The sequence below is a fragment of the Lemur catta genome, chromosome 11, assembly GCF_020740605.2.
Source record: "Lemur catta isolate mLemCat1 chromosome 11, mLemCat1.pri, whole genome shotgun sequence".
Taxonomy (NCBI): domain Eukaryota; kingdom Metazoa; phylum Chordata; class Mammalia; order Primates; family Lemuridae; genus Lemur; species Lemur catta.
In genome coordinates, this window is record NC_059138.1 from 56,788,409 (window position 1) to 56,801,888 (window position 13,480).

A 13,480-nucleotide genomic window follows, 5' to 3' on the forward strand; every position below is an offset into this window, starting at 1 on the left:
GATGCCCTTTCAGGTTCTAGAATCATTTGGGAGGAATTAAACAGACATTCTGAATTCTTTTCAGAGCACTCTGAGGCTGAGGCAGACAATTATGGAATGGTGACATTCACAGTGATCTTATTTTACCTCCAAACTTGACTGGCTCTCAGTTCATGATTTTACAAAAAAAAAAAAAAAGCAAGTGACAAAGGTCAATCAAAACCTGAAGACGGAAAAAAAAAAAAGTGAACAGTAGGAGGGCAAGAGAGAAATGTGCAGGGAAAAAGAAGATAGAATGAGAAAAGGCAAGAGAATTTCCCAGGGATTGGTAAGGCCTCATGATTGATTCCCGATGATCTGAATAACAGAGTGCACATGTGACAGGAATGATCTTGAGAAGGGTGGGGTTGATGTTGAAGCATGTTAGAGAGAGGATGAAGATGGGTAAATAACTTTTTGTCCAGACAACGGGAAGGGCTTGGGGTATATCTAGTGTGGCTCTGAGAGAGGGGTTGGGGGGATTGGGCAGTTGGGTGTAGAGAAGGGGATGGCCAGGAACAGTCTCAAGGATGTGGCAGGAGGGCTGTGGACATGCTGACCCTCATGTCCCTGTAGGCCAGAGGCAGGGCCGTTGTGTACTCCTGTGCAGGTGGGCCCTGATCCAGGGCAGCTGGCCGAGCGGGTGTGCGGGACCTGGAATCCGGGCTTGGTGCCTCACACTGAGCTGTGGGCCCTGTCTCTCAAGATGGCATCCTCTTTGACGAAGGGGGTGGGGGAGATTTTAAAATTCACAAAGCAGCATGTGGGCTAGAATAGCCCTGGCCAATAGCATTTTCTCTGGTCATTTTTTGGCACCTGAGTCACTAATACTGCTTCCGTCTTTACCTCCCCTATTTGAAATCAGCTCCCTTCTAACTCTACCCGTGCTGTAAACCTACAGCCTGTGCTGATTTTCTCAATCGGCTCTGACAGGTATTTGATACAAACCTGAGAAAGCCTTCATGCTGCATTTCCATCTCAAGCTTTCCTATTAGTTACTGTTTAATACCTTTTTTTAACTTTATATGCAGGCCTTATCTTCTCCATGGACTAGAATCTTCATGGGCTGAACGTGCATGTTCAGGGCTCAGGCACGCTTCATTCTCAGCCAGCTCTGCCTAACACACACCCACGGTTGGCTTATGTGCTTCCCTGGGACGGAATGATGGCTGAAGCCTTTCTCTTTATCTTCCTTAGGCTAAAGCATTCTCTTTTGAGTCCTGGACCCATTTGAATATCTGCAAAGGTATGAACCATCTCTCCATGAAAGTGCACATAATTACATTTTCAGTAGTTTCTAGATTCTGTAAAACTCATTCATAGCATTCCCTTAGAGGTTAAGTCCCAGATCTAGAGATCATTCGAGGTAGCTGTAGATGCCTGTGTGTTGTATATTATAATTAATTTTCCTTTTGTAGAATTCACAGTCTTGAATACAAACAAAAACTTGATGTAGCCAAATGTCTGTGGTACCTAGAGGCATTTGTGCTTGTGGCTGCTGCTCTGAGAATGATCTGCTACGATTTCTCTCTAGTCTATCTCCTGGTCACTGACGTCATTCCCTGAATTCAGGTCTTATTTATTTTAACTGGTTTATTATAAATGGCCTCCTCACTTTTTGTCCTAATTCTTACCCTTCTTTATTCCATGTTCCACTCTGGCTTCCAGAGTGATCCTTGTGAAATAAAATTCAGGTATCATTTCCTTGCTTAAAAACCATCCAAGGATTCCCTGTTGCTTGTAGCTGATATGGGATTATATACCTATGACCAACAATCCTTCACAGATCAATGTGTAAAACTTTGATCCATGTATAAAATCTGTATTTCTGCAATTGAGACTGCACGATGAAGCCAGTCAGAGAGAATGTGGGCTGAGAGGGTCGTGGAATTCAGTGTAGACGGAGGTAGAACAATAACATCAAGGCAAGACAAAAGAAAGCTCATGTGTTTCCTGGAACTGTAGTACCAGTGTCTCAGGAGTGAGAATAGCAAAGAGTTGTACCCAAAGAGCAACTCAGTGCTGATGGATGACCAGATTTATGCTCTGATAATTCTACTGTAGTTTTTTGCCCAAATCTCTGCAATTTGGGATTCTTAACCCTGATAATCTTCTATAATCTTCTAATGTGTAAAAAGGAGAACAATTTACTTCCATTGGACATGAAATGAGACTTACAGATTTCCCCTCTGTCCAATATTACTAAAATACCTAAACTACATTAATATCTTAGACCTTGAGACAAGAATTTGGGTGCAAGAATTTATTCGGGAGGTGACTGGTGAAGGCATGGTGAGGGGATAGAAAATTGAGACAGGGAAGGAATAGAAAAGAGCTACTAAAGGGCTTTGTTCCATAGCTTTGAGAATGACATTTTATAGATGAGGATACACTCAAAGGTGTAGCAGACTATTGCTGCCAAGAAAGAAGAGCTACAGGCATGGTATTCTAAATGTTAGGTGGGTTATAGTAATTAGTAAGTGCTAAGCATTGCGCACCACAGGGAGTTGATAATGGGATGAAATTAATACCAGGTCAGACAACAAGAACTATACATTCTCAACATTTAAAACAGATTTAAATAAACCTAAGCCAGGGAGGCTGGCAGAGAAAATCTGCATGTGTGCATTTCCAAGGAGATAGCAATTACATTAACTCCCACCCACTGCATTTTTAGATGAGAAAACTGGAGCATGATGATGTTGGGTAGCAATATTGATAATAGCAGCAACAACAGCTACTACTTATTAAGAGGTTTCTAGGTGGCAGGTGCTATATTAAACAAAAGCACATTATATCATTTATTCTCCACATTCCTGAGATAAGAATAATTATATACTCTCTGTAAATTGAGGACTAAAGTTTATACAGATCAAGTAACTTGCCCAAGGACACATAATGGGTAAAGGATGGAACCAGGATTTGAGTCAACGAAGTCTATGGCTAAATTCATACCTTTAACCACTAGGTATTATTTCTGATCAGGGACCCTTAATCAATGATGGAAACATGAGAAGAATCCATCTTTCCACTGTAACAACCTGACAGAACCCAACATACTTTTATGTCTCATTGTTAATTGTCCTAATACTGCACTGGAAACAGCTACATTGTCAGGAAAGAGAAAGAAAAAGTCGAGACAACTAGAAACTCCATAGAAGCTTGGTATGATGGACCAATGAAGACAAAGTATATTTTCTTGGCTCTTCAACCAAATTTCCATCTTTGGCCATTTGTCTTTTGCCAATCCTGTGCCCCCAGGAATATTAACAGATATCTGTACTAACAGATCTTGAACTTCCCTAAGCAAATAAATGTTCTCAGACTAATATTCTTCTCTTTTCCCCTTCTTCCTTTCTTCTCTGTACTTCAGAACCTCAGATTAATTCTGGTTTAGATGCAATTGTAACAGAGGCTGAGAGTGAAAAGTGAGGTTGACAAAAGAACACTTTACCAGTAAAGCTATCATCCTATATAATCCTATCCTTAACCTCCTAAAGTGTAGATGAGGGAGAATGTATTCCCAGGCCAAAAATCTGAGATACTTATTCTAAAGAAATTATTTTTTAATTTTTATTTATTTATTATTTATTTTTGAGACAGAGTCTCACTTTGTTGCCCGGGCTAGAGTGAGTGCCGTGGCATCAGCCTAGCTCACAGCAACCTCAAACTCCTGGGCTTAAGTGATCCTACTGCCTCAGCCTCCCGAGTAGCTGGGACTACAGGCATGCACCACCATGCCCAGCTAATTTTTTTCTATATATATTTTTAGTTGGCCAGATAATTTCTATTTTTTTTTTTAGTAGAAATGGGGTCTCGCTCAGGCTGGTCTCGAACTCCTGACCTCAAGTGATCCACCTGCCTCAGACTCCCAGAGGGCTAGGAGCCACTGCGCCCGGCCAGAAATTATTAATAAATGAATAATTTCGGAAATAGAAAGTTTTAGAGTTTGTATGTTAATATTGCCAGAGGAGAGGTTTCTACATAATGGCACTTTGGGGGGCCCCAAACTTAACTATGGGCTCTCCACATGAATGTTTATGTTAATATCAGAAAAACTGGCATCACCACTTCTATTCAACATAGTACTGGAAGTCCTAGCCACAGCAGTTAGGAGAAAAAAATAAAAGGCATACAAGTCAAAAGGAGGAAGCTAAATTATTTCTGTTTGCAGATGACTTGATCTTATACAGTCATGTGCTGCATAATGATGTTTTGGTGAAGTATGGACACCTGTGGGAGGGTGGTTCCCTAAGGTTATGCTACTATATTTTTTCAGTACCTCTTCAGTGTTCAGATACATTTAAATACAAAAATACTTATCATTTCATTACAATTGCTTGCAGTATTCAGTATAGTAATATGCTGTATAGGTTGGTAGCCTGGAAGTAATAGGCTATACCATATATCCTAGTCATGTAGTAGGCTATACCATCTTGGTTTGTGTAAGTACACTCTGTAATATTTGCACAATGAGGAAATTGCCTAACAATGCATTTCTCAGAAAGTATCTCATTGTTAAGTGACACATAACTATATATAGAAAACCCCGAAGACTCCACCAAGAAATCATTAGAACTAGTAGACAAATTAAGTTACAGGATACAAAATTAACACACAAAAATCAGTAGCATTTTTGTATGCTAACAATGAACCATCTGAAAAAGAAATCAACAATCCAATTTTATAATAGCTACAAAAATAAAATACTTAGGAATAAATGTTATCAAGAAAGTGAAAGATCTGTACACTGAAAACTATAAGACACTGATGAAAGAGATTGAAGACGACACAAATGGAAAAATAACTTATGTTCACAGATTGGAAGAATATTACCTGAAACAATCTGAATATTCAATGCAATCGCCATCAAAATTCCAATGATATTTCTTCACAGAAACTTAAAAATCCATAAAATTTATTTAGAACCACAGAAGACCTCAAGCAGCCAAAGCAGTCTTGAGCAAAAAGAGAAAAGCCAAAAACATCATACTACCTAATCTCAAAATCTACTACAAAACTATAGTAATCAAGATAGCAGATTCAAGCATAAAAACAGACACAGACACATAAACCAATGAAATAGAAGAATGAATTTAGATTCTCATCTCATCCCATATACAAAAATCAAATCAGAATGGATTAAAGACTTACTTGAAACTGTAAAACTGCTAAAAAGGAAACAGAGAGGGAAGGTTTCATGATATTGGTCTTGGTGATGTTTTTCTTGGATATGACCCCTGAAGCAAAGGCAACAAAAGCAAAAATAGACAAATAAAATGTTAATCAAATAAAAACCTTCTGCACAGCAAAGGAAACAATCAACAGAGTTAAAAGAGAGCCTGTTGAATGGGAGAAAATATTTGCAAACTATACATCTGATAAGGGGTTAATATCCAAAATATGTAAAGAATTAAAACATCTCAATAGTAATAAATAACCAGAGTAAATAAATAGACAAAGGATCTGAATAGACATTTCTCCAGAGAAGACATACAAATGGCCAACAGGTATGTGAAAAAATGCTCAACATCACTAATCATCAGGGAAATGCAAATTAAGACCACAATGAGATATCACTTCACACCTGTTAGAATGGCTATTACCAAAAAGACAAAAGATAGCAAGTGTTGGCAAGGATGTGGAGAAAAGGGAACCCTTGTACACTGTTGGTAGAAATGTGAATTAGTACAGCCATTATGGAAAACAGTATTAAGGTTCCTTGAAAATTTAAAAATAGAACTACCATATGATCTAGTAATCCCACTTCTGGGTATATATCCAAAGGACACAAAATAAGTATATTGTAGAGATATTTGCATGCCCATGTTCATTGTGGCATTATTATAGCCAAAATATGGAATCAACCTAGGTGCCCATTAATCAATGAATGAAGAAAATGTGGCATAGATATATACTATGAAATACTATTCAGCCTTAAAAAAGGAAATCCTGCTATTTGTGACAATATGGATGAATCTGGAGGACATTATGTTAAGTGAAATACCAGGCACAGAAAGTCAAATGCTGCATAATCTCACTTAGATGTGGAATCTAAAACAACTGAACTCGTAGAAGTAGAGAGTAGAAGGTTGATTACCAGGGGTTTGGAGCGGGTGAGGGCACTGGGAAAATACTGGTCAAAGGATACAAAATTTGGAAGTTAGACAAGAGGAGTAATTTCAAGAGATCTATTGCACAGCATGGTGAATATAGTTAATAATAATATATGCTTGAAAATTGCTAAGAGATTTTAAATTTTCTCACCACAAAAAGAATATGTGAGATAATGCATGTTTTAGATATAACCATTCCACAATGTATACATATATGGAAACATGTTGCATACCATAAATATATATAATTATTACTAAAAATAAAGTGGTTGTATCATAACAAGTGTAGTTTATGAAATGATTTAATAGTGATGAATCAAATACACCCAGTGACAAAGCAGCTAATTGCATAAACTACTATTAGATATGTTGATAAAAGCAGAATAGGGAGAGATTTTAATGTATTTTTTTCAGACACATCTACTATACAATAATAAACACGACAACAGAAGAATCTACAAGTTTTATTTAATAAATAGGCATAGAATTTTTAATCCTGTAGATAGAGCACAAAATTTTTTTCTTTACAGCAACAACTTTTGCATTTGACCACAAAAAATAAATTACCTTTTCTAAATAAAATTGAGATTTCTGTAGGCTATGTGCTCTGATCCTTATCTGATGAAATTAGAAATTAAAAGATGAATAACAAAACTTAATTCCTTAAAATATAATAGAAAGCCTCTGTATAATACCTGAATCAAAAAGGATATTAAAGCTGAAATGACAAGATATTTAGAAAGCAATGGAACGGGAACATCTCATACTAAACCAAACCCACGGGACTCAGCTAAAGCAGTTTGGAGAAAAATTTGTAGCTTTAAATGCACTTAGTATTAAAGACAAAATGCCCAAATAAAGGAATTTTGTATCCACATTCAGAAAATAAAAGATAAAAATTAAAATAGATGATATCTTCAAGAGCCTAATGAGGAAAACAATAACATGGAGAGAACAAAATTTTACAAGGTGATGAATGAGAAAATAAGGAAATAAGCACAGAAATGAATGAGATTAAAATGATTATAACATTGTACTATCTTCAACGACTCTATAGTAACAAATTTGAAAACCTATAGGAAAAAAACGATTTGCTAAAAAATATGTTAACATAGCTATTCTAAGAATAAGTTAAAAATTTGAATGGATTAATCACAATAAAAAAATTGAAAAGGAAAGATTTTTCATTACAAAAGGCACCAGAACCAGATAGTTTCACAACCAATTGCAGTGTGAAATGATTCCAGAGAAAGCATAAACATTTTAAGAATTTATTTCATAAGGCCAATATTTAAGTTTAATAGCAAAAGCTGATGAAAGCGTAAAAAAGAAAACTATAGATGAACCTTATTCATAAGTGGAAAAATTCTATATAAAGATTTTGGCAAATTAAATCTAGCAGAATAGCAAAATTATAATGCAATACTACCAAGTAGTATTTTATTCTAGCAATGCATATATGGTCCAAAATCATAATATCTATCAATAAATAAGGATGAAAAATTATGATTATACTAACAGATGACAAGAACAGCAATTGTTAATAAGACTCAAGTTTCCCACCAACAATAAATCACCATTATAATTTATTATTTTACTGGAGGTGATAGAGAATACAATAAAGTGAGAAAATGAAATCACTGGCATAACTTTTGAAAAAGAGATAAATTAGCTCTTTTGCTGATCATAAAATTGTCTCTACAAAGTTCTAGGGACTCCACCAAACTATAAAAGTTAATGTGAGTGGATACAAGATAAATATATAAAAGTCCATAACTCTGCTCTAGTAACATCAACCAGAGATAGAAATGGAAAATCTATTACTAACAATAAAGCTATATAATATTTAGAAATAAACAAAAAATGTATGGGATCTATGTAAAGAAAACTATCACTTATTGAAAGACATAAATAATAAATAATAGACATTTAACATTATAGAGTGGGAAGACATAAATAATAAAAATCTAATTCTTTCAAGCTTAATACATATATGTAATTCAATTTTAATTAATATCCCAGTGTTTTTTTCTGGGAAGGGAAATTGGATAAAATTATCTTAAATTTTAATAAAAAAATATATGAACATAGGCACAAATTATGAAAAATAAAAGCTGTGAGTGGGAAATTGATTTAGTAAATAAAGCTACTCAATTGAAATAGCATATTATTGCCAGAGAAATAGACATTTAGGTCAATGGGATAAAAGAGAGGCTCTAAAAATATATTCCAGAGTAATTAAGACATTAATGTATGACTGAGGTAGTATTTCACTTTAGTAGAAAAAAAAACAGTTTATTAAATCTTTCCATTACAAATGGCTATCTACTTGAAAAAAATAACTTGGATGACTTATTTAGAACTGTATCTCAAAATAAAGATTAAATATATTAAAGACTTACATGTAAAAGTAAATTTACTAAGACAACAAAACAATATGAATCAGAAAAATATTTAAGAGACTGTAAATATAAAATAGAGACAAGGACAATTTTTTAAAATTTAGAAGAATTTTAAATTGTTTTAAATTTTAATAAAAATTTTAAATTTTATTTTTTAGAGATGGGGTCTTGCTATGTTGCCCAGGCTGGAGTGTAGTGGTTATTCACAAGCATGATCATAGCACACTACAACCTCAAACTCCTGGGCTCAAGTGATCCTCCTGCATCAGCCTCCTGAGTAGCTGGAACGATAGGTGTGCACTATATACTTGGCTATGAAAATAATATGCCCAGAAGGAAGAAATAGACATATCTGACGATAGAAAAATTTAATATTCTTTTTGTGGTAAGAAATATCACACAGTCAAATGACAATTGATTGTGAAAAAATAATTGTAACATATGATGAAAAAAGAGGTTAACAGGTAAAATTTACAAAAAGCTCCTATAAATCGTTGTGAAAAAGATAACACAATGGAGGAGTGAGCAAGTGCTATGAACAAGCAGTTCATCAAAAGAGCAGATCCAGTGGTCAAGAAACATATAAAAGATATGTGCCTCACTAAAAAACAGGAAAATGCAAATTAAAGTAATATTAAGGTATTACTTGTTGTCTATCACATGGGCAAAAATTAACAAGAGTAAGAACCTATTTCTGGCATGATTTCTTTATTCTTTCATTTAACAAATATTCACTGATTGTTGGACATGTGCCAGGCATTGTTCTAGGTGCTGAGGATAAAGCAGTGAACAAGGGAAACAAAAATCTGGAGCTTTCACTTTACTGGGAAAAGTCATAGAAAAGGTACTCAAATTGCTAATGAAAATATGCAGTGGTATATCCTTTGGGAAAGCAACTTAATATTAAAGTAAAAATACACATCACCACTTTGAGCTATAACAGTAGTCTTGAAGAGATTTCCATAATACATGAGTGAAAAAAAAATCAAGACTCCGGAAAGTATACAAGCCATTATCCCATAAAAAATAAACAATGAAACCAAAGTATACATATATATGGACATTGTTGGTGTTAAAGCAACCATGCAAGGTGTGGAAACACATGCTTGAAGTTGTTAACTTAATTAATTGAGAAGAAGTATAACAGGGAAGCAATAACGTCAAAAAGACTGAGCATCTAACAAAATTTAACATATGTATCCGGTTTATCTAAAAATTTTTATATAGTCGAGGCTTTTTTTAGTTTCACGTTTTTACACTCTACTTTCCTTTAGAGTTTTATTAATTGCTGATGGATGGAAACTTTTAAAAAAAGTTTTAATTTATTTATAATAGTTGTACATATTTTGGGGATATATGCAATATTTTGATACTTGTATACAATGAGTAACAATCAAGTGAGGGTAATGGGATATCCATCACCTCAAACATTTTTACTTTGTATTGAGAACATTATAATTCTTCTCTTCTAACTATTTTGAAATATACAATAAATTTTATTAACCATAATTTATATATCTTCATATACAGTGGGAATTGATGTTAATAGTTAAGTGTCTCAGAGTGGCAAGATTTCAGGGTTTTTTCCTTTCTTTTTACTTTAAAAATATTTTCTGAAACAGTTTTTAAAAAAACATGAGCATGGATTGTATACTCCAAATTTATAATAAATTTTCATCACAAAAATTATACAATAGTAATAACTTACAATAATATAACTATCAAAAATTTGGAGGAGGATTGGACAGTTTTGGGGTATATAAGTGACCTAAATTCCCATCTTTCATAGTAAGGAGTGAATAGACAATATCCTAAAATGATAAATCAAAAATAGAGGTTAATCATACAGTTTATTGCTATGTAAGTAACCATCAGAAAACAAAAAACTAGACATAGTTTAAAGAAATTCCTGTTGTGTAATGAGAACTGAGGTTTGGATGGGTAGAACTGAGGTTCAGTCTCTTGTAAACTCTTCTGTACTACAATTTTTTTTGTCAGTTAAAAACATTGGCAATGTCACCAATTACCAGCCAGACAACCTCAAGCAAGTTACTTAATGCTCAAAGTTCTAGCCTCCCCCATATAAAAGGGAAAATAATAGCAGCCCTCTCAGAGTTGATGTGAGAATGTGTGTAAATTGCTGACCATAGTGCTTGTTACATAGTATATACTCAATACATTGGGCCACTATTATGATTATACTTTTAAAAGTTGAAAGTTCTGTTTCTGTTTTTAGGACCTGTGTTTCCTCATGGTCCTCAACTGTATTCTCAGGGAGTTAAGAGCTCTAGTTGAGAGGGTTTTATTTCATGATCATCATCAAAACCAGGACTATGTATAACTGAAAATGTTAATCATGAGCACGTGGGTTTCTGCCAGGCACACAGTAGCCCTTAAATCAAACTATCTGGTGACCTACTCTGCTGAGGATTCCTGTCCCACCTCTTATAAGGAACTCTGAGGATGTATGGTATGTGTTATTTATGATATGGTTGAGAGAAGTGAAGCTTGACTTGGAAAATTGTCCATTATATATTATGTGAAAAAGAAATTTATAGAACAATATGTATACCCTGATTTCATTTTGTTAAAAATAGAAATATAAAAACCCCTATATATGTGTGTATATGTATGTATTTTACATAAAGTATTAAAGCCAAGAGGGGAAGACTTAATTTTACATCACACATTTTTGTATAGCTAAATTATTATAAGGACTGGATAATATTTTTATTAGAAAACACAATAGCCCACAGCATTCTTTTGGCAGGAAACATAGGTAAATGGCTGGGTTTGCATATGTGTATTAGAGGAGGAAGTGTGGATGAATGGCTAGAGGATAAAGAGGTCAGAAGTTTGCTTGGAGCTCTATTTCCTATTAAATATTTTTTGGTACTAAACACTAAGAAAAATTTATAAAAAGAACTATTACTCATTTCAAGACTAAGTCCTTTGCTTTCGTACGTACAATTGGTAATTCACCTATTTGTTAAATTCACCAAGACATTTCCTACTGGAACTATTAGTGTGCGACGTTGCCAATGAAAAGTCAGCGGAAACATTTACCATCATCTGATGTATTACTGCAGGGACCTGGTAAGAATACTCCTGCCTGGATTTATGAAAAGCTTTTTCTAGATTTCAAAGAATTTTAATAGCTGTATTTCTACATGGAGTCCCCAGAGCTTCCGAGTTAGCTTCAGGGCAGTATAAGATGATGTTCAAATAAAGGGCAAAGGAAGAAAAAAATGTAAAGCAACAAAAGAAATGTAGTGAGCTAAAGTTTGGAGGCTGAAACCACAGAGCCATCTCTGCAAATAAAAGGGTCAGGGAGTTATGTGAAAATCTAAGAGGGCCACCAGAGAGAAAGAATCTGTCATTGTCTCCAGGATGCTCTTATTTTTCCCATGCAGAACCCAGAGGCTACTCCTTCTGACAACAAGCATGCCAAATGGGAATGCCACACTGAATTTGGTGGCTTTCGGAAGGTGTACGGGAGGGAAAAAAAGGTAAGTGAAGAGAAATTCCCTGGGAAAGAATAGTTGGGGAAGATGCCCACCTTTCTAAGGGTGGGGAGTGGATGAACCATTTAGAAGCTTCTGGATATAACCTAGGATTTACAATTACTATGTCATGATGATGTCCCTTGGCAGGGTCTCTTTACCATAACAGTTACCAAGCAAAAAAAGTATCAGTAAGGTACTAGCCATTCTACAATGTATACATATATCAAAACATTATATACCATAAATATATATAATTTTTATCAATTAAATAAAATAAAGGGCTAGACATGCAATGAAATATTATAGAACAATACAAATGAACAAATTATTGGCATGTGAAACATGGATGAATTTCTAAAATGATATTGAAATTGTACCAGCAATATTTAACACAAGAAGCCAGACACAAAATTATATAAAGCATAATTTTATGTGAAGTTTAAAGATCAGAAAGCTAAGCTATAGTGTTTAGCAGTTCATACTTATATGGGAAAAGTGTAAAGAAAATTAAGAAAATTATTATTATAAAAGACAAAGCACCAGTTATCCATGGGAGGAGGGGAAGGGTGTTTTGAGTATCAGGGAGCCGACTGGGGGGCAGAGGGTGGGGGTTGAGGGGGAGGCGGAGAGAGAGGAACAACAAAACATACCACTAAGGTAAATGGGTGAGGTTTGTTTTAGAAGAGGCACCATTTGTGTCATGAAAATACACTTTAAAATAGTAAGAACCACTTATTGAAAGTACCATAGTTCTTAGATTGCCTCCTTCTGAAAGGCCACAATTTTAATTTAAAAAGCGCTAGTACTGTTACTTGCTGCAATACCTCTCAAAATAGTCTCTGGTGAAATTTGGAGTATTTCCAAATTTCATGATCCTTTCATAAAGTTTTGCCAAAATAATGAAGAAAGGGCTCTGTCTGCAAGAAGGCAAGGATTCCTCTGGAATTTTTCATTTCTGGTCGATTTTCTTGGCTTAAGTTTTAAGCTTTTCGTTTTGAGATAATTGTAGAGTCACATGCGGTTACAGGAAATAATACAGGAAGATCCCATGTACCCTCTACCCTGTTTCCCCCAACTGTAACCTCTTGCAATTACAGAACAGCATCATAACCAAGATTATTGGCTTGGATAATTCATATATAATTCTCTGCAGATTCATACAGATTGTTATGTATATTAATAGTCCATTTCTTTTTATTGCTATTACTTCCATGGCATGGATATACCTCAGTTTGTTTAGTCATTCACCCCCTCAAACAGCGATCCCCAGCGTTTTTGGCACCAGGGACCGATTTCATGGAAGATAATTTTCCCACGGACTGGGGATAGGGGGTGGGGGAGAGGTTTCAGGATGATTCAAACACATTACATTTACTGTGCCCTTTATTTCTATTATTATAACATTGTAATATATAATGAAATAATTATACAACTCACC